We start from the raw sequence: 23,085 nt of genomic DNA on the forward strand, positions 1-23,085 counted from the left end.
AAGAAATCTATTCATATAAACAAAGGCTTTGTCTGTGCTCTATTTAAAATCAGAGGCAACCATTTGAATTGCTATCCAAAAAAATATGCTAAATATATTTTATTTGGATTGTATAATTTAAAAATTTGAAGCAAAAATAGAATGGTCTGATTTTAGCTTTGTGAATGAGACGCAAATGTCACTCTCTGACAGCAGGTGGCACTAATGGAACACCAGGTATTTAAAGGCTGCTGCCCCTTTAAGACTGAATGCACGGATCCAATATAATAATGCACAGGAGATTTCTTTCTCCACTGTGTATGTTCACTTAAGACATAACCGACTGTGTTTACGATAATACTCGCAGAGACAATTATTTTGTAGGGCTGGACCAGAATATTCGATTATTCGTTCGGTGGGTTGGCATTCGATTTTCAATTTTGAGATTTGAATATTTTATTTTATTTTTTTCCACACCTGGCATCCCCTGCTAAACGTGTGAAACAGTTCTCATTCAGCCTTGAATATGAATCGTCCTTGAGTGAATGTCATGATTCAGTTCATCTGGAAGAGAAGACAAAAATGCCAAGACCTCAGCTGTATGGGAGCACTTTAAATTGAGTGAGGACAAGACAAAGGCAAGTGCGTCAAATATGCGATTTGAAACTGGCCTCCCACAACAGCACATCAACTTTGAAAAATCACTGTAAGTAGTTCTGTAAGTAGTAAGCCTATAGTATATTGTTGGTGTAAAAAAAAAAATCTGTAATTTTACACATGATAAAAACTTGGACTTTATGTGCTTGGAAGATACTTGTGAATACGGCAGTCATAAAAAAAAAAAAATGTAGTAGTAGCCCAGCCTAATAATAATTTGTCTATATTAAAAGTATTGCTCTTTACAGACCTGTGTGTTTTGTATCACTAAGAGCAGTGCAGTGTCCGTTTTCGGAGCATATAAGCCCTGCCCGCGTGGGGCGCGCCACATCTGGCTCGCGCTGTTCTGTAGTTTATTAAAAGTTTATTCATTCTTAATGTGTGCGGTGTCCATATTTCACTGGACACGACAAAGCAACCTTTGAAAATCATTTGACATTTGTGTCAGTATGTCATAAATAGAACACAGCAGCAGTTTACTGTTGGAAATTTGTCAGTCGTGCACGCCGCATCCAGTGTAGACAGCATAATAGGTTCAATTGTATGCCGCGCTGCTCGCGTCTGCTGTAGACACTGTGTTAGAGAGAAGAATATGTGCTTCGAAGCTTAAAAATTGGTATTCAGACCAGCCCTATTATTTTGAGATAAATTTGTGTGTGTGTGTTCATTCAGAAGCAATGCAATTCTGTGTACGTGCATTGTCTGAAACGCCGCTCTTTGAATAAGTGGGCGCGACTGGTTTAAAACGCTTGAATGTTTAAATCGGCAAGACTTAGAAACAAGTGCAAACAATCAACTACGATCTGTTTCACCCCTACAAGCGACTGAACAACACGAATCAATTTTGGAATTTTACATCACTATTCAAGATAACCCATCTGGCAGGGCGGTGATATGTTTTGGTAGCCCGACTGGAAAACACAATAGCCCCGGGACGTCGCTAGCGATTTCTGAGCCCTGTATATAAAAAGTTGCAAACCTCATATAAAATAAATGGAATCAGATGCAATGCAATCGAATACAAATAACTTTTAAAAAGCAAACAATTCTGAGGTTGACTTTATGGTTTAAGCAATTAATGCTTTGTAAATGCCTGCAAGGACAAAAAAACTTTGCAAATGTAGGCCTTACATGAATTCAAAGCAAAAAAATAAAAACAAGAATTGAAGACTGAAGTGACCCCTGAAACGTCTAAAATCACAATACTGCTCATTTCATATGGAATGTGAATAGTTAGCCAAAATACAGCCTCTAATTGCATTTCCTTAATTCAGTTTCTCAATATTTTTTAGCAGTAGACAGATGCTATAAAGACATCAAGTCCAGAGAAAAAATTCACACCAGCATCAGCCCTGCAAAGAGAGAACATGCCCTCGGGGGAAGAAGCCAGTAAAAACATCAGAGCCATTAATAAAGAAAAGAATACTGCCACAGAACTGAGTTTCTGACTGCAATGTGCGCAATATATTTATGTGCATTACATGTGAAATTGACAGTTTGGCTGAATTCTTATATCTTTGATGTTTTATGTATTAAAAGGTATTGCATATATATACACATACATAGGTACACATTTAAAAATGCAGTCATATAAAAAGCAATTTTACATTAAGCAGGGTCGCCTCATGGGGCTGCCATATTAAGATTATATGACCAGCTGACTACTACTAATTTCATCTCTGTGACCCTCTTGTAAATGGACAAATTTGCTAATAAATTAACAAATTTCTCCAATTAATCATAGCTTTTACAGTTAGACTGGACATTTAAGCAACATTAACAAAGTAATGGTAAACGCTGAGGTTTCTCCTAAATTTCAATTAAAATTAGACCTAACAATCAATCGACATTAATCCAGGAAGGAACTCCTGCATTCATCTTTAGACTTCCAACATGTGATGTCATATGTTTGAAGTTATATTTAGCTTGCTAGACATTATTAACTCTTAAATCTGTTAAACTCTTAGGCTGAATGTTAATTAAATCAAGAGTAGGTGATTTGGTTCAAAAACATTTTTTTGTTATGCCAGAGGAAATTCTCTTCACATTCCGATAGCAATCATTAAGTAGCTAAGTGGTCTAAATGTATTTATATCATTGATGGAAGGTGTATGACCATAAAATGTTTGTCAAATCATATCCCTCAATCCAAGGGCTACAGTAGGCTGTCCTAACGTATGCATTTGCTTACCTCTGCGCACCCTGTTTGCAGAGAGATAAGACCTCATCAGCGCGGTCCATTGCACTATCGCAGACCGAGCGAGAATGTATGGCGTTATTGTTGTAATATTATGCGCTTTGTACTGTAATGTACGATGAATGAGACATGAGGTAATCGGACAGGATTGCATTCAACCCTCCACCAACGCCATCTCTCATGGTTTCACTGTAAGCTTCTGGTCTGTCTGTGTATGTTCATGTGTTTTTAGTAGGAGGCGTGGCTTTGGAGAGTGATTTGCAGAGAGGGTGGGATCTTATGCTTTCAAAGCTAGCTTGTTATTGCTAGCCTCTCCGAAATCACCTACCCTTCATTTAATCATTTAATTATGGACAGTGGTTAACGTTATACAGTATACACACAAAGAATGAACTAAAGCAAATTGTGTTAAACATACACATGACTAAACACCTTACTTCAATCGTGTGGAACTGCTATCCATGATTGAATCAGATTCTGCCAAAGAGTGTACCAAGCCTAACAACTGAACTGCTCATTAATAATCAAATTTCTTTAAAGGATGATATGCACACATTCAATGATTTCTGAAGGATCATGTGACACTGAAGACTGGAGTAATGGCTGCTGAAAATTCAATTTTGTCATCAAGCAATAAATTACATATTAAAATGTATTGAAGTAAAAAAAACAGGTATTCCAAACTGTAATACTATTTCACAATATTACAGTTTTTACTGTATTTTGATCAAATAAATGTAGCCTTATTTCAAAAACTCAGTTTCCTAAGAACCATATGCTTTTCCTGGTAGTGCTTTCCAGGGCATTACATTTTGACTGGTGATGACAATCAATAACACTCTATTAAACACCACAGAATTGAAGGATATCATAGACCGGTAAAGTTGAAAGCATGACGGTAATTATTTGCCAGTTTCCAGGCCAACACTGTTAGGCCATGTCTTTAACAAAGTGCACTGACAGACACCACATTTTAACAATGTCTTTCTGAATAAAAACAGCAATCCACAGCACTTAAGTCACCCATTATTTTAGAAACATATAGCGTTATGACAGCACATTGAGAAACAGAAGTCATAAATAGCATTCATTGCAAGGGATGTGTTAAGGTAAAGGGCTGGTCTCATTAAGCATGAACGTGCTGCTGTTCCTCCAGCATTCTGCAGGCCTAAATCTGCCAGCTATACTCATGATCAAAGGTTAGGCCAAGCAGAAGAGCTACATCCCAGGGAACCATTTAGTCAAACAGGACACCCTGCAAAACTCAGGGTTCATTCCCAGACATTGGCATTTACTGTTGGCCATGTTACTGCCATCCAACATCACTGTGAGAGACATTCTTTCACAGAAAATATAGTTCATAAAGTATATAGCATGAACATCAGTAATACATCATGTCCTTTTAAAACATCTGCCACAGCTCTCTGGGAAACGATCATGGAGGTTTAAAAGCGTCCACTGGGACACAACATGTCAGACAACAGAATAAGCATGTGATCTCTGCTGTACCGAACAATCACGGCTGAGGGCTTAATGGTTTCAAAGATTCAGCTGCACATATGGGGAGGCCATAGACATGAATTTACCACCAAATGGTGTCAAAATGCTGAATATGCCTTCGCCCCTGAAGGCCTTTCTGGATTATCCAGCTTAGTGACATATGCGATCGCTACACTGGCTGAACCTTGAAATAGAAACAGCCCACCAAGAATGACCTCTGGGAAAATTTTTTTAGGTTGTTTTAAATCACAGCATACCAGGATTAAATAAAAAAAAAAAAAAAAAAAAAAACTATATATTTTAAAAGGATCAATAAATGTGAGTTGTTCATATCTATTCATTTTCAAAAACAAGTATTCATATATACATAAAAACTGCAGTACATTTTTAAAATGGCTTTACTGCTGAGTCAAAAAAAGTAATATGGCCCAATCACATGCAGGACAATTAATCTGAAAAATGTGTATGCCAAGCCCAAGTCATGCGGTATGACAAAAAAATCAGCCCAACATGAAGTAAAAAGCTGAAAAAAAACCCCATAAAAGAATAAATTATATCAAGAGGACCCCTGCAGTCCATCATGCCAGGTTCAATAATGTATTTAAATATCACATAATTTGACCCAAGACAAGAATTCTAAAGTCATGTGGTGTGACTCCCTGAAAATTTTATATCATTTATAAATTAATAATTCATGACATTTTTTAAGTAATTTTACCTTTAAAAAAAAAACTAATCTAAAAACTTTTGAAAAATAATCATTAATGTGTACACACATGCTTTCAATGTGTAAGGAAGTTATTACTGTTAGTTGATGGTTACACCATATTACACTACAATGAAATGACATACACCAAATGAGCCATTATCACATTGAAAAATTTCTTAAAAATATATTTTAAAACCATAAAAAATACAAAAAAGCACATGGACATATTTTGGACATTGCCACTGACCCAACACTGGATTATAGAGGGGTTAAGGCTAAGTGCAAACAGTAAATCTACTTTTTGAACATACTGCAAATGCAGACAAAAAATAACAGTGTTTCTAATGAAACATCAAATGCAGATGCACAAATCTCATCAGCGATGAGACAGATTCCAGTCACACTTTGTGCATGACAACCACTCTGCGTGTGTTTGTGTGGGTGTACGGCAGTAATGATCAAGGGAAATTGATCTGTCAGTGAAACATCTGTCCTGCTAAACCCATTTTCTTTAGGCCACAAATTCATCTCCTCGAATTCAGAAGCAAGGATGAGAGACCAGTCTGTCTTGTTTCCGGATCAGTGGCGGCGCTGTGGGTTACATCATATTTATTGTTTTCCTCTTGCTTAAACCAGACTATCTCTAGCACAGCTAATTAAAAGCCCAATGAGAGCTTAACTGCATATCAGGAGATTACGTCACAAAGATGACTCATGCCCACAGCCTAGGGAAGTGCATCATGTGACCGCAGGGCTCCGCCCATCTTATCTCTCAGATGACACTGATGAGGTCCCAGAGCATCTCCGGCAGCACAGCCTTGTGTTTTCCTCTCATCATCAAAACAATGACATAAGAGTGGGGATGTTAAGGCAAGCATCACTGTTCTTATTGCTCATTTTGCCATATCAAATTCCATAACTGAGAATCAAACGTCATATGTAAAGTTTACACTAAGAAATGATTCCCAAAAAAAAAAAAAAATCTGATAGACTTGAGGAGAAACCTATAGGGAGCAGAATATAGACATGGGGGTGAGCTTTTGCTTAGACTTGAACTACTGAGCAGCGACATAGCAACCACCCAGAATACCTTAGGAACCACATAGCAAGCCCTGGCAACCTCACACATCACCCTGAAACTGTGGTAGCATGTTTCGAAGAGGCAATTCTGGAAAATTAACATTTAGTTCTTAATTGTTACAGTGGGGTGCAAGTAAACAAAAATTACACAGGTAATCAATCTCTTTAAAGACCCAAAATGAAAATTGAGCTGTCACTTGCTCACCCTAATGTTATTCCAAACCCATGAGACTTTTGTTCATCTTCGAAACACAAATAATGATATTTTTATTCTCTCATCCTCTTTGTCTATCTGCTGAAAGTCCACGCAACCAGAACTTTCATGCATTTAAAATTAAAGATCTGTATGAATCAAGCAATCCAAGTCTTCTTAAGAGACACAATCACCCTATGTTTATCCATCCAATCCATTAGTGATAAGATTGATGGCTCAATTGGACTGAAAAGCCTTTATGTAAACACCTGAATCAATCCGACTGAGTTCGATCTGAATGAAATTTAGATCAGATAGAAATGGTTGGTGTAGACCTGAAACAATCAGATCAATAGGAAAAAAATAAGCGTGTAAATGCTTGAGTATCTTATCTTCTTAATCAGGTTTAAAAAAAAATCTTGCACACATGCACAGTGTTCTTATGAACTGGTTAGTGGAGGAGACTGAATATATACATTCATAAGACAGATTCTCACACATTTGTCAGCTTTCCGTTTAGTTATGTCAACAAGACAAAAATTCAAATTATATTCACGGCTCCAGTGGCATTATAGCAGTGTGGTATAGTGGTTTTCTCCAGTTCTGAAAAAAGTGACTGGTTAACTGTGCATACTCTGAAGTTTTGTTCGGAATACATAAAGGCACATGTAAATGAAAATATGTTTTAATTTGATTCGCAAATTTTCACTGAGGTTTTCGCTAATGTGACCACATCTTCACCCTTTAAGTGTTCAAAACTTCAATACAGCCGCTCTCCTAAAAGTCAAGAGAGTGTCAAAAAAGTTTAACATTACAGTAAGAGACTTTCATGTTTTCTTCTACACCATAAATAACAGTAACACATCAAACGTAAACTTTCAAATCAGTTAAACATAACTTGTTAAAAATTTGCTACTTAAGCACTACAGCTACTAGGAATGTGTTTTTTTGATTGTTGACAAATCAGAGACAAGTTTTAGTAGTGACTTGTTTTTGTAGAGAAACAACACAGTGGCTACAAAATTCACATTTGAGAAATAAAACATAATTTATGTAGAACACAATAAGGAAGTCGATTTAAGTAATGTTAGCCACTGATTTTATTTCACTCATAAATTTAAAATGCAAAGAGCCCACAGAAAATTCCATAGGGAGTCCATGGTAAATTAGGGTCTTTCCCAATACCCACACTTGTGGTCTTGACCACTTGTGAGCACATGCACGCCACTCAGGAAGTAAATGTGTAGGACTGTCCAAGGTCTGATGGCACAACTCAGTGCCCTTAAGGCACACTGAGTCCACAGTATCTCTAAAACAGCATTATGGGATCAGAATCCCGCCAAATGTATTGCAGTCATAGATCGAAAAATAATAAGCATAAATAAAATATTTAAAAACACATGTAAAATAATAACGCACAAAACTGAAAAACAAATGCAATTTTTTTTTAAAAATTACAAAAAACGCGGTCATTGATCGTAAAATAATAAGCGTGAATCAAAAATGTAAACACATTTAAAATTATATTGCACAAAACTGAAACATGAATTCAAAATTTTCCAAATCACAAACAAAATCAGGTTTCCTGCTCATATGTTATTTTTTTGTGTGCTTATGGTCTTTTCCCCTTTGCTTTTGTTTCCACGTTCTGCGCTTGCGTTTCTAAATGTTGCAGTTAGAGTTTCATGTAAATCAGGGCGGGCTTCAGCTTCACCATTGGGCCACAAGTTCTAGATTGACAGTTGCTCCTCTAGCCAATCAGTCCAAGGGGGAGTTGACGTCACTCCAATGCGATTCGTGGCTGCTGTGGCAGGTGTGTGAAGCTGGATAACCAGCGTCAGCAGGCAAATCCCGGAGGATATCAGGTAATTACCCATAAATATTTTGTTAATGGGTGACAGAAACATTCCCTTTGTGTGTTATGATATTTTCTGCAAGCTCTACTGTTGTCCGAGTAGGCCGATATGTAGCCCGCTAACACGTTTCTTGTTAGTTTGGTTTAGTGAGCAATACTTTATATTTTAGGCAGTAGGGCTGCACTATAAATCGCACGCGATATTTGATGCGCAGCTTGTCAGTAAAGCCGGTTCTGTAATCAGTGGTAAATCTACAATCACCTGCGCACTTTCATGGAGCAGCATTTACTAGCCGTTATGCTGCTCCATGTGAAAGCGCGCAGGTGATGGAGAATTACAGAACCGGAATGCAAATACAGTGTTATATTTGTGGTTGTAGCTAGAAGGGATACAGCTACAGGAAACCAACATTAAATATTTTTTTCTTACAATTAGATTGTGTTTTTATATAAAGTTTACACCTACCCCAACCCTAAACCTACCCTTTACAGTAATGCATATACATTAAAAATCATTGTTTAGCACGAGAAAAAGGACGCGATATTGATGTGTGCGCATGCGCAGTAAACCCTGGTAGGAAATGTCAGGACACCGCCTTTACTGACAAGACGCGCATATCGCGTGCAATTTATCGTGCAGCCCTACAATGCCTAAAATATAAAGTATTGCTTACTAAACCAAACTAACAAGGCACCTGTTAACGAGCTAGATCGGCCTAGTCGGACTACATAGAGCTTGCAGAAAAGATCATTACACACAAAGTGAATGTTTCTGTCACCCATTAACAACAATGTTTATGGCTAATTACCTGAGATCGTCCAGGATTTGCCTTCTGACACTGGTTATCCATTCTCACACTAGATCTTCACACTGGTTAATCACGGGATTGGGACGGCACAGGAAAAAATGTCAGCGGGAGTGGGCGGGACCGGGAATCGTAATAACACTTTGATCCCCAACTTTATACACAAATATAGAGTAGCTTTTAAATAAACTGTAGGCTTATATTTTAATTTTGAACTCAATTCTACTTCCCCTGTGTCTTTATGTTCTCCTCCTGTCTGCTTTGGTGTGGCTGGTTCAGTGAATGACCTGCGCGTGAAGGACAGATTGTTAATGGTTGGTCTATGTGGTAATACAGTAGCCTACATCGGGCAGGACATCCAAAAGCCCAGCTATCATTCATAGACCTCAAATATAGCTTTTCATCTAAAAGATGTATGTAGTCATAACTTTACATGGCCGCTCAATCTAATGTTAACCCACAGAAATGTGCGCTATTGAAGTGTGTGCGCAAACTGAACAGCAGCGCGCTCACAGCAGGACAGATAGAGGCACCGGTGCGCTCACTGGCTCTTAAAAAACTCCGTAATCTTTGTTCATACATAAAAGTAATAAATCTTTCGAATCCGTATAAGTTCATTTGTGTGCACTTAGAATAACAACGGAACGTGCTTCTGTAAAATAATTAAAGCAAACGATGCGGTTTCTGTCGTCTCGGTCATGTGAACTTGAGCGAGAAACTTCGAAACTCTGTGTATGAAAAATAAATCTATAGACAGTGAAATGTCTACGCTCAAATGAAAAAAAAAAATAAAATAGAAAACGTGTGTGTTAGCATGGGTTGTTTTACATTAAATTTAATGTGTGTGTGCATGCACAATGTGCATTAAGATGGCTTTCAGTTCAATAAAATAACAAAAAAAAACTACATTTTGAATTTTTATTTAACTAAAGTGGGCATGCTGTGATCTGTACTGTATTTTATTTTTTATTTTTTTTTGTGACAGATTCCGGCCAAAAAGAAATACAACATAGTGGGAGGCAGAGCATGTGAGCGGAGTGGAGCGGTGAGAATCTCCGCTCATCGCTCACGGAACTGTTCACCCCTCCGCTCCCCCGCTCAAAGCTACATCAGGCCGCTCCGCTCATTATCGCTCAGCGCTCAACGCAGTTTGCTTCGCGCTCCACTCAAATCGCCCCCCCCGCTTGCTCCAAAAAAGAAAAAAAAAATCTATATATGACTTTTAGCTTAGACCACAGCCTTACCTCCTAAAGAACTAATGAGCAACAACAACATTTTTCAAATAGAAATGTTTTATTTCAAATTACAAATGACAAATTAGTCACAAAAATTCCTGTAAAATTAAAAGAATAAATGGGCCTAATAATATAAATAAAACTTATATAAACAAAAATATACATAAACGTTTTAAAAGTAAATTAACTATCAGGTCAACATTCTTATAACTGAACTTTTGCGCAGCGCGCAGGATTAAAATTTAAATTGGCTTATATCAATTGTACGAAAAAAAAACTGCTGTAAAATTAAACGAATAAATGGGCCTAATAATTTAAATAAAAATTATATAAACAAAAATATACATAAACCTTTTAAAAGTAAATTAACTTTTACGCCAACATTCTTATAACCGAACTTTTGCGCAGCGCACAGGATTAAAATTTGAATTGGCTTATATCAATTGTACAAAAAAAAAAAAAAACTGCTGTAGCCTAAAATTAAACGAATAAATGGGCCTAATAATATAAATAAAAATTATATAAACAAAAATATACATAAACGTTTTAAAAGTAAATTAACTATTAGGCCAACATTCTTATAAATGAACTTTTGTGCAGCGCACAGGATTAAATTTTAAATTGGCTTATATCAATTGTACAAAAAAAAACTGCTGTAAAATTAAACGAATTAATGGGCCTAATTATATAAATAAATCACTGTTAGTTCATTTTTTAATAGTACACCTGTATGATTTTTCGTTTTCTTTTTTGAAGTACTTTTTGAACTCCATTATTGAGCCACGTTTTGAATTGAAAATAGTCTGTTGATGACAGTAAAAGACAGATGGATTCTGGGGTGGTGAGCGGAGCGAAATTGGAGCGAAACAGGAGCAGGAAATAGAGCGACGCTCCGTCCTTTTAAAAATGCCGCTCTGCGCTAAGACCCGCCCGCTCGCGCTCCCCGCTTGCTCCCGCTCCACTCCACTCACAAGCTCTGCTTCACACACCTGCCACCACAGCAGCCACGCGTCGCATTGGAGTGACGTCAACTCCCCCTTGGACTGATTGGCTAGAGGAGCAACTGTCAATCTAGAAACTTGTGGCCCAATGGTGACGCTGAAGCCCGCCCTGATTTACATGAAACTCTAACTGCAACATTTAGAAACGCAAGCGCAGAACGTGGAAACAAGAGCAAAGGGGAAAAGACCCATAAGCACACAAAAAAAATAACATATGACAAGGAAACCTGATTTTGTTTGCGATTTGGAAAATTTTGAATTCATGTTTCAGTTTTGTGCAATATAATTTTAAATGTGTTTACATTTTTGATTCACGCTTATTATTTTACGATCAATGACCGCGTTTTTTGTTATTTAAAAAAAAAAATTGCATTTGTTTTTCAGTTTTGTGCGTTATTATTTTACATCTGTTTTTAAATATTTTATTTATGCTTATTATTTTTCGATCTACGACTGCAATACATTTGGCGGGATTTTGATCCCATACAGCATCGACACAGTATTTAAGACAAAGCGTATCCAATCATGATCAGGAACATATGTGCACCAAAATCGCAAGATATTCAGTCTTTCCATTACATGTGATTTGGTAATAAAACAGAAAGTGTTTACTCATTTTATTGGTGCAGAACATTTTAAAGTTTGCAACTGATTTTTGTTACCTTATTAAAATTAATGTTAATTTGTCATGTTACATACGAACTACTGAACAAACATTCAGAAGTTCAAAGTGCAAAGTATTGATAATCTAAATGATTGCGTGTAAATAAAGGTCTGTAAAAGCTTTACATATTTAAAAACTCTAGACAAGCGCACTTTAAGTGCAAATATTTATAAACACAAATAAATGGACTAATTTACATACAAAAGCAATGTGAAACAGCCATACATTTATATAAAACGACTTAGATAACACCCTTCTTAACTGCATTGTAGGCTAGTTGGGATTCCGCGTTTGCCTATGAGGTCATACATTAAAACAAGTTAATTACATCACAAACAGTTCCCGCCCGAACTCGCTGATTGGATCTTGCTCGACTCGTGCAGCAGGTGGATTGCCAAGAAATTCATCCCACCACTGTCCCATAAGGATTTACTGAGGATCAATGGAAATCAATGCGATTCTTTCGAATCCTTCTGCTATCTTACAGAGGCTTTAACTCGGTGCACAAATACAGGGCTGCTAATAATATTAGCTCAGATAATCCTGTCTAGTTAAAGGACAGGTACCATTGTCAAAGCCCACTGGATCTAGCCTAGCAAATTAGCTCACAACGGTCCCTATAAGATGTATTATAAGGATACTTACGTTATCTGGCATGCAGTATTGTAAACAACACATTGCCTCTCACAACTGTATGCAACAGTGTTAATCAATGAGCACAGCAGAATTCAAACAGGTCCAGAGATGCACCTGCCACCGACTCTGCATCACTGACCATAAAAGTAGCATGCAAATCAGAAAAATGCACAAAACCCTAGCTCTTCATTATATAACTGTTTATATTTCGCGTGCGATTATGGCATAACACTTCCACGCGATCTTACCTGCGCAGCCAAAGAAAAGAAGCACCAAGATTATCGCCTTGGTCGGAAACATTGCAATCCCTTTATGAAAAACAGTGTGTTTACTGTTTACTACTGTCTTCCGTGCTTGAAATGAAGAATTCGTAATCCGTAAAAAAATGCCTGCGAAGTTCCCACGAAGTTTTCTGGACGGGATGCGAATATGGACGAGGATCCTGATCGTTGGACAGTATTGAGATTGTTGCGGTTTAAATTCGCGTGCCCATATGTCGCGCGCTGAGACTGTGAGATGCAAGAGCGCGTGCACACGCCGCTTCAAGATGCACGCGAAATAATCCGCCCAATCAGCTGCGCCTCTGAGGAAAGACAACGATGTGATCAAATAATACACTGAACCCAACCTGGAAACAAAATACGACTACCACATACACCTGGGCTGACCAAAGTAAGGAATGAGAGAGGGAAATCAAGACAGCCTATATAAACATTTTTTCTTCTTTTTTTCATATCTGGTAGGTTTAATTAGACGCGGATATTTAAAGGGATAGTTCATCCAAGGGTCAACATTCTGTCACTATTTTCCCACTCTCATGTTGTTCCAAATCTGTAGAAAATTGTATTCTTTTGCGCGATAAAAAAGGGGATATTACGCAGAATGTCACATTTGGTCACCATTCAGTGTTATTCTGTGGAGAAAGATACAACGCGAGTGAATAGTGACTCAGTCCCTAATGTTTTTTTTTTTTTTTTTTTTTTTTTTTTTTTTTTTGTATCAACATGAAGTGGAGAAAATTACGACTTTTTTTCTTCTTCTTCTTCTTTTTTTTCTCAGGGTTAACGGTCCTTTTAAGACACGCTTTGGTAACCTAAAATATTTTTTCCAGTCTTCTTTCCTCAATAGCGAGGTAGTAGTAGATCTAAAGGCGGTGCCCCATTTTGTCATTCTGAAAATAATGATCTCCCTCACGGATCAGTTCACTGATGTTTCCTTTATCTAGCTCTCTATATCCCATGCAGGGATAAAGAGGAACTGCTTTTCACTGTGGCTTTAGAAAAGAATCCATGGTGAACTTTAAGAGAACAATGATCATTGAAAGTATCCAATTTAATGCCTTGCTTAGGGGCTGGGTAAATGTTTTAGTTTGAGTGAAAACTGCATTATTGTTATTGTCCTCATGCATTACACACTGAGGTTTATTCGCATTATGATATTTGATTCCAAAAAGAAAAACAGCCTACCTGAAACACAAAGGTGCCTTTACAGGGTTGAGGTAGGGAGACCTAAACTGTCACATTCAGATGATGTGTTACACAATAAATTATATATAATGTATTCATATTTATAAATTAATAATATCATGTTATAACCATTATGTTTTTTTTTTAATGGTAATTTCTATGTTAACAAATTTATATAGTCTTTTTGTGTTTTAAATGCCATTTTTTTGTATTGTAAAGATAATCAAAATAAAATAAATGTATGGGAAACAACCAGAAAGAGGCAAAATGAAACAAAATAGTTCATCATCTTAATGTTGGCTATAGCATAATTTGAGTACAATTCCTGGACAATGTTACTTTGTTAGTAAAGTTCTCAAAGATTATCAGACAGTGGTGCAATAGATCACAAAACTCACGGTTCGGATCAGATGACAGATTCTGACTTACTGATTGGATAATTTTTCTGATCAGCAAAAATAAATAAATAAATAAATTATTAAAAATTACAGATTGATCTTTGTTAAAGATGTGGATTTATTTGATAAACAGACAGAAGCAGGTATTTATTGGCTGCTGTCTCTTTAAGACCAAATGCATGGACCTAATACTGACACACATCCGGTTTCTTTCTCTTTACTATAATACTTGCCAAACAAGTTTTTTAACATAACTTTGTGTGTATGTGAAAGAGGAGTCAATTCGGTGTTCACGCGGAGTCTGAATCGCGCCTCTCTCTCTGAGTGTGCGCGCTTCAGGTGGCGCGGCAGCAGCTGAGCACACAGAAAAGTTAAAATTGCTTGAATGTGTAAATTGGTAAGACAAAACTTTCACTCTATGATGGTGAAACTTAACAGTTAATCCGCGAATCAGATGCGTGCCGAACCATGGGCCTGGTCCAGTCTACTATCAGATTACCACCACGAGCAATCATGTCATTAAAAGCGGGTGTCATTGTCATTTGAGACATCTTGCATGGTATCGTAACCTTCTTTGTGTGGTTTCTGTGCCATTGTGAATGTTTCTTTGTACACCATAGAATTGAACAGGTGTGCCTATTTTCTGCCTCCCAAATTTTCAGCTGCCTGAAAATAAGCTGATATAGGCTACTCTTTCTGCCATCCGGATCTGTGGTAATAACCATCAAAACTGTCTAAAACATTGACAGTTCACAAGCACAGCAGTTTCTTTCTATTTTGGCATATTAATATGTGATTGTTCTATTTTTGCAGTTTAAGCCAAACAAAGTACTTTGATACTTACTGTTTAAAATCATTTTCACATTAGACATTCATTGGACTTGCTATGGTTTCTTTTACAGTGTAAGGAAAGTTACTTTTAAAAGTAATGCATTACAATATTGTGTTACTCCATGAAAAGTAAGTAATTGAGTTGTTTAGTTACTGGAAAGTAATGCATTATATTACTATTGTACTATTGTTAACTCTATTTGTGTTTCCACAGAGGAGCTGGCAAGAGCTGTACAGATGGCACTAACAGCTAAGGGAAATGCGTTTCTGCCAAAATTTTGTTTGATGAGTCCTCAAGTAAGAGAATAGGAGCTCACATTTCATGTCTGGGCAAGAAAATTAGTGTTGACAATAGCATTCATCACTGTCACGCTTAATATGCCCGTTCCTACACTAATAATTTACTTTCTGTGTCTGACAGTTATTCTAACACAAATTATCCTAATTTCTTTCTCCTGTGAGGTCTTTTCTAAAAATTATTAATCATGCGATTGGCATGGAGAAAATGGGATGAAATTGCTGAATGATGAATTGTTTGTATCTACTGACACCTGCTGGTCAGACAATGTATTTGCAAGACCCTGCAATTTGGTATATTTTCCTGTAGAGGGCAGACTTGTAACGTATTCAAAGTTCAGAGTGAGGTCTTACTCTTATAGCCATAGAAAGCTGTGTATCTTAGCTGTGCTCTATGAGTTCCTTTACAAGTGCACGAGAAGAACTGAAAGATTTTCTTGAAAATGGGCAACAATATTGATTGCAAATCTCAGCAGATTCTCACGTCCCAGATAAACATTCTTTCTATCAGTATCAGAGCCTGCTGAACAGTAAAAGAACAGTAACAAACTTTCTCTTGAGTTGTGCTTGACAGCACGTAATAATTATTTTACATGTTAATTAACATTTCATAATAATTTATATTTTTTTCTTTTAAATAAGACTTTTAAAAAAATCTAGCTTGTGTACTTAATATTTGGTGCGTCTGTCATCCATTTCCAGTTATTTTAGCTGTACAAAAATAGCCTGTTATGCTGCTTGATATTGCCAATTTTATTATAATCATGAATACATTGGTTTGGTTACTAGTTACTGCACTTCATCATTCTTCAAGATATTTACTATAGCAGCTAATGAAACAGAAGTCTTGCACATTTACAGGAAATGTTGGAAAATAAGCTGGATAACATATCAATGTCATTTCTTTTCACTTAGATTTATTAATTAAATTTTTAATTTAACCTAAAATTAAATTGGTCTATTGGCTACTTTAAGAGGGTTTTAGAACTATTTTTAGGCTAAGATGGCCCTGCTGAAAAAAAAAAGAAGAAAAAAAAAAAAAAACAGCTAGTAGGCTGGTCATAGTCGGTTTAAGCTGGAAGTAGCTGGTTTAAGCTGGTCTTCCGGTTCAGCTAAACTGGTTATAGTTGATTGGTCAGTTGGTCTCCCTGCTTAAACAGCTAAAACCTGCCTGGCCAGCTAAAGACGTGGTCAAAACCCCTCTAAAACCAGCCTGCAAACCAGCTATGACCAGGCTGGAAGACCAGATAAAACCATCCAACCAGCTTAGACTAGTTTTAGATTTTTTTTTTCAGCAGGGGGAGACCAGCTTAAACCATCTTAGGCTGGTTTAAATCATTTTTAACAGGCAAAATAATAATAAAGCTTTGTTTTTTCCCCCTGAGCTCTCTGAACTTTGCCATAAATAGGCCTAAAGGCTATGTGCATTTTGTTTGTTTGCTATTTGTGTAGTGCTCATTGACTTCTTCCTATAGTATCAGGAACTGAGGTGACAGAGTATAATTCAATGCAGCTGGTGCGTAACCCCCTTTACACCCCAGCACACATCACACATACATTAGCATTTCAGACATGTACACAATTTATGATAATCATAATTGGAGCTACTTTTAATTGTAAACAGTTTCCAGATTCTTTGGATTTCCTGTATGTTCTGAGCACAAATATCTTGCAGTCATTTTCATTTTCAAGCTAATAAATTCCCCTGTTTGTAGAGATAAACGCCTAATGTAATGATGTTTTCCGGAGAAGAATCGCCCCACTGTGACAAATGAGAGAGAGTTGAATTACTGCCATTGGATGTAGCGGCAAGACGACTGTCTAATAAAAAATGAACATAAACAACAGAATCCATTACATGCCTCTAAATGCCTTGATTCAAAAAAGCTAATTGGAATAAACTATTTTAGTTTGATTATGGTTACTTGATTTTTCCCCATAATGCAAATTAAAGTCTGAAGTGTGGTTTGTTTGACAAAAGATTGTCACATAAAAGGCTTGCGAGTCATAGTTTGCATTTATATATAGCCTTGATTTTCCATGACAAAAGGTTTAGCGCGCACGAACACGTAAACATTTTAACAATAAATCTATTTGCTTTTAGTTTGCATAATCACGCGAGCGATTTCACATTCTTTTATTTAAAGTCACATGTTCCAATTGGGGTAACTGTATATTATTGATAGGCTAGTGAATTCTGTTTCTGAGATGCACACCCCCCCACACTTTAAAATGAAAGTTTCAATTGCAGACAGCCTGAATTGCCAGGAAGCATTGCGTTTTCCTTAAAAAGACGAGATAACATCACATTACATCCGCTACTATGGTCACATCTAAGTGTGTGATGATTCATTCATGAGCCGTATCAAACTTCTTCCAAGCCCAATAACATCAATGTTCAAAGAGAATGAGCCATACTTTGAAGAATGATGTTTTTTTCGTTCTTTGTTATTGATTGTGTGAGACTCTATATAAAAGCACCAGAGAGGTAGATGGAACCTTCACCTTTCATTTCCGGCACCTTAGTCTCCATTCTCATTCCCACACAGAAGACCAATTCCCCATTTTTGCCCGATAGATGTTGCTTTGAGCAAAATCAAAATAACAAAGCCAAAAAAGAAAAGAAAAAAAAAAACTATAATAGAAAGGACACTGTTCTCACATTTGTACACAAAGCTGAAATAGACCTTTTGCTTGAACCTGATAGTGTTCAATTTCAGACAGAGTAAACAATAAGGCTGTAGGTAGCTGGCATACTGTACGTTCATTTCCTTCGCTCGCCTTGCTTTCTGCCATACTGTGTGGAGAGCTCCACCTTATTATTATTATTTTATTTCAAATTATCCCTGAATATGAATCTTTTATTTGCCATGTCCTTCTGTTTGTATCTTGCATAACACCTAGCTATTTCACTCATTTCTTCCAGAACAGTGCTGAGAGGAGAAATACTCACACACACGCTGATTTTTATAAAGCATATTTTTCATGAACCGGCAGGACCATGGTATTATGCTGGACCCACCTGAGTTTCTCTTTCTGTTTCTCTCACCATGTTTCTCTCATTTTGCTATCAGCACAACCGATTAACTACTTCTCTTCTATTTAAGAAATAATTATAATAATAAACATGATGCCAAACCACGAAATAGCCACTTTTTTAAAGACGTTTCAGGCTTTTACCTCATTTCAGGGTTGTAATACAACTTTGACATTTTGACTGCCTCACAAGATCATAAAAATTCAAAAATTCATTTTAATTAAAAAATTCAAGGGTATTTACATGTTTCAGTACTGAACTTATTGTGTGTGTGGGGGGGTGTGGGATGGTGACTGGATGGCAAAGGGCTGGCAAGAAGGCAGGCAGACAGTACAGGAGGAGGTTCAGGTGGGGAGGAGGATGACGAACAGAGTCCAGGCTGGAGACGACGGAGTGAGGATCCATGGATGAAACAGGAGGAACCAGGGCAGATCAGACGGAGGGAGGAGCCTGGGAGAAGACAGGTGGGAGCAGGAGGAGCCAGGAGGGACCCAGACCACGATGATGGCAGCACATGGTAGAGCTGACGGAGGGAGGAGCCATGGTGGAGGAAGGGCTGACAACTCCAGGGGGCCTACCAAAGGCGGCAGAGCAGGTGGTGTTGGAGCCCGAGGCGGAGACGGAGAGCCGAAGAGTCAAGACAACCGGGAGGATCCGAACGGCCAAGGAAGGTCACGGTAGACCCGGAGCAACAGAGGACTGAGGTGGAGCCGGAGGGAAGGAGGAGCCTGACAGAGCCAGAGGAGTGGAGTCCCGAGGCGGCGGATGGTTGACGACAGACCTAAGCGGAGCCAGAGGGACGAGGGAGCCCGGCGGAGCTGGTGGACTGACAGGCCACAGTGGAGAGGAGGGATCTAGGAACCATGGTGGAGCCACTGGGTTGAAGGGCCGAGGCAGAGTCCAGGACTCGGAGGCCGGAGGCAGAGACAAGGGATCCTCCAGCCATGATGCCGATGGAGACTGGCAGACCCACGGCAATCCCACCACACAGATGCTGGGCTGAGGGTGACCAGAGGGGCTGCCAGGAGACAGCAGAGGGGAAATGGTGAGAACTGGTACAGAGGTGGTGGAAGAGGGAGGCTGGGCGGGAGTTCAGGATGCTCAGGGGGATTAGGGATGGTGTGTGCTGCCCACACACACCACAAGGCCACTCCCAACACCGGGAGGGCCAGTGACAGGGGAACGACCTCTGTGGATTAATTCAGGGCAGACAGATAATTCATGGCAGGCAGTTCAGACGAAGGTGGGAGAAGAGCGGGCATGTCTGCATATATATACACACATCTCATAGTCCACTGAGCTTGGCTCACCCTTAGCCATGGTGCAGTGGGCAGAGCTTCCCTCCGCACTCGCGCTGTCCTTGACGCTCTCCCCCGTGGCGAGCACTGTAACACTGCATTACTTTCAAATTTAGGTCCAGTCTTTCTGTCACAGCTACGGTGAATGAAAACGCATGAAGAAGATGATGCAAAATAGTCTTTAATAATCCACAATAGGTCAAACACAGGACAGACAGGCAGGATCACACATAGGGACATAGTAGACTGGACGACCAACAGAGAACAGAACACAACTACAAACCCGATTCCAAAAAAGTTGGGACACTGTACAAATTGTAAATAAAAACAGAATGCAATGATGTGGAAGTCTCAAATTTAAATATTTTTTTCAGAATACAACATAGATGACATATCAAATGTTTAAACTGAGAAAATGTATCATTTTCAGGGAAAAATAAGTTGATTTTAAATTTCATGGCATCAACACATCTCAAAAAAGTTGGGACAAGTCCATGTTTACCACTGTGTGGCATCCCCTCTTTTTTTATAACAGTCTGCAAACGTCTGGTGACTGAGGAGACAAGTTGCTCAAGTTTAGGAATAGGATTGTTGTCCCATTCTTGTCTAATACGGGCTTCTAGTTGTTTAACTGTCTTAGGTCTTCTTTGTCGCATCTTCCTCTTTATGATGCGCCAAATGTTTTCTATGGGTGAAAGATCTGGACTGCAGGCTGGCCATTTCAGTACCCGGATCCTTCCTTCTACGCAGCCATGATGTTGTAATTGATGCAGTATGTGGTCTGGCATTGTCATGTTGGAAAATGCAAGATCTTCCCTGAAAGAGACGACGTCTGGATGGGAGCATATGTTGTTCTAGAGCTTGGATATACTTTTCAGCATTGATGGTGCCTTTACAGATGTGTAAGCTGCCCATGCCACACACACTCATGCAATTCCATACCATCAGAGATGCAGGCTTCTGAACTGAGCGCTGATAACAACTTGGGTTGTCCTTGTCCTCTCTAGTCCGAATGACATGGCATCCCAGTTTTCCAAAAAGAACTTCAAATTTTGATTCGTCTGACCACAGAACAGTTTTCCACTTTGCCACAGTCCATTTTAAATGAGCCTTGGCCCAGAGAAAACGCCTGCGCTTCTGGATCGTGTTTAGATGTGGCTTCTTTTTTGACCTATAGAGTTTTAGCCGGCAACGGCGAATGGCACGGTGGATTGTGTTCACCGACAAAGTTTTCTGGAAGTATTCCTGAGCCCATGTTGCAGTATGCAGAATGCAGTAGCATTCCTGTATGTGATGCAGTGCCGTCTAAGGGCCCGAAGATCACAGGCATCCAGTATGGTTTTTCCAGCCTTGACCCTTACGCACAAAGATTGGTCCAGATTCTCTGAATCTTTGGATGATATTATGCACTGTAGATGATGATAACTTCCAACTCTTTGCAATTTTTCTCTGAGAAACTCCTTTCTGAACTCCACTATTTTTCGCCACAGCATTGGGGGAATTGGTGATCCTCTGCCCATCTTGACTTCTGAGAGACACTGCCACTCTGAGGCTCTTTTTATAGCCAATCATGTCACCAATTGATCTAAGAAGTTGCAAATTGGTCCTCCAGCTGTTCCTTATATGTACATTTTAACTTTTCCGGCCTCTTATTGCTGCCTGTCCCAACTTTTTTGGAATGTGTAGCCCTCATGAAATCCAAAATGAGCCAATATTTGGCATGACATTTCAAAATGTCTCACTTTCAACATTTGATATGCTATCTATATTCTATTGTGAATAAAATACAAGTTTATGAGTTTTGTAAATTATTCCATTCCTTTTTTACTCACAATTTGTACAGTGTCCCAACTTTTTTGGAATCGGGTTTGTAATATAGGAGGGCAATAATCAAAAGAAGACAGAAACTATGGCTGCATCTGAAAACTTAGGCAGGTGACTTGCTGCCGCAGCCTCGCTGCCATATCAGGCAGTGTCTTTGCAGGCAGCGTTTTTGCACGAAGGCACCTCATGAAACTGATTTTGGACAGGCTTCTGAGGCAGAATAATGGTTTAATGATCTACAGCAAAATATAGAGAGCTTTGGTGTTAACTAAGTGGATATTTCATTACTGCAATATTAATTTCTCGCTAGAAATGACATAAAAAGTGGAAAATGTCGATCAAAAACACATTTACTCACAAACTGACCACCTACCACATTTTTCAGACACCATCTTTATTTTCTGGCTTAACTGTCACAGAATGGAACGCACAGCATTGTGGGATATCAAAGGTAGCGAATGATACATCTATGCTGCCTTCAAAATATCGGCCAGATGAAGGCATCTCAGGAGACAGGAACTGAAACTAACATTTAATTCGGACGTAGACTCTAAAACAACCTTTACCGAAAACTCTAAAATGCTGCCTTCAGAGGCAGCATTCCAAGGCAGGAAGGCATCAAGGCACGTCCGAATCCAAATTCTGCTTTACTTCCAGTCTCAGGAGGTACCTTCTTCCGATCGAATTTTGAAGGCAGCATAGATGTATCCTTCACTGCCTTTGATATCCCACAATCCTGTGCATTCCGTGATGGTTGAGCTAAAAAACAAAGTTGCAAATGTACATTTCAGACTAACTTTTTGCACTTTTGATGTTATTTCTAGTGAGAAATCATTATTATAGTAATTAAATATTCATTTAGTTATCACCAAAACTCATTCTATTTTGTTATAGATCATTTAACCACTACACTGCCTCAGAAGCCTGTCCGAAATCTGTTTCATGAGGTGCCTTTGTGCAAAAACGCTGCCTGTAAAGTCATTGCCTCATATGGCAGCGAGGCAGCAAGTAAGCTGTCTAAGTTTTTGGATGCAGCATAGGTCACACAGAACAGAACACATGGGGGATAAAAACACAACAAAACAGTTCATAAGTCTGACAATATTATATTATATTATTACATTATTTATTGCTATATTATAAATTCAATGTCATAATATAATAATATAATGATTATGACACAGAATTTATTCATTTATTTGTCAAACTTTGACTTTCAAGGTATTTGTATGATTTCTTGTATGTGACCTTGAGTCTTTGAATTTCAGTTTCTTTAAGAGACCAAAATAATATATATATAAAAAAAACAGTTGGCCATGATATTTCATAATGGCCAGCCCATTAACGAGAAACTGAATTTAGCAGCTTGTCCTTGAGAGATTTTCTGTTGATCGAAGTAAAAAAAATAACAAAGGGCCCTTT

Source organism: Cyprinus carpio, unplaced genomic scaffold (assembly GCF_018340385.1).
Source record: "Cyprinus carpio isolate SPL01 unplaced genomic scaffold, ASM1834038v1 S000006624, whole genome shotgun sequence".
Taxonomy (NCBI): domain Eukaryota; kingdom Metazoa; phylum Chordata; class Actinopteri; order Cypriniformes; family Cyprinidae; genus Cyprinus; species Cyprinus carpio.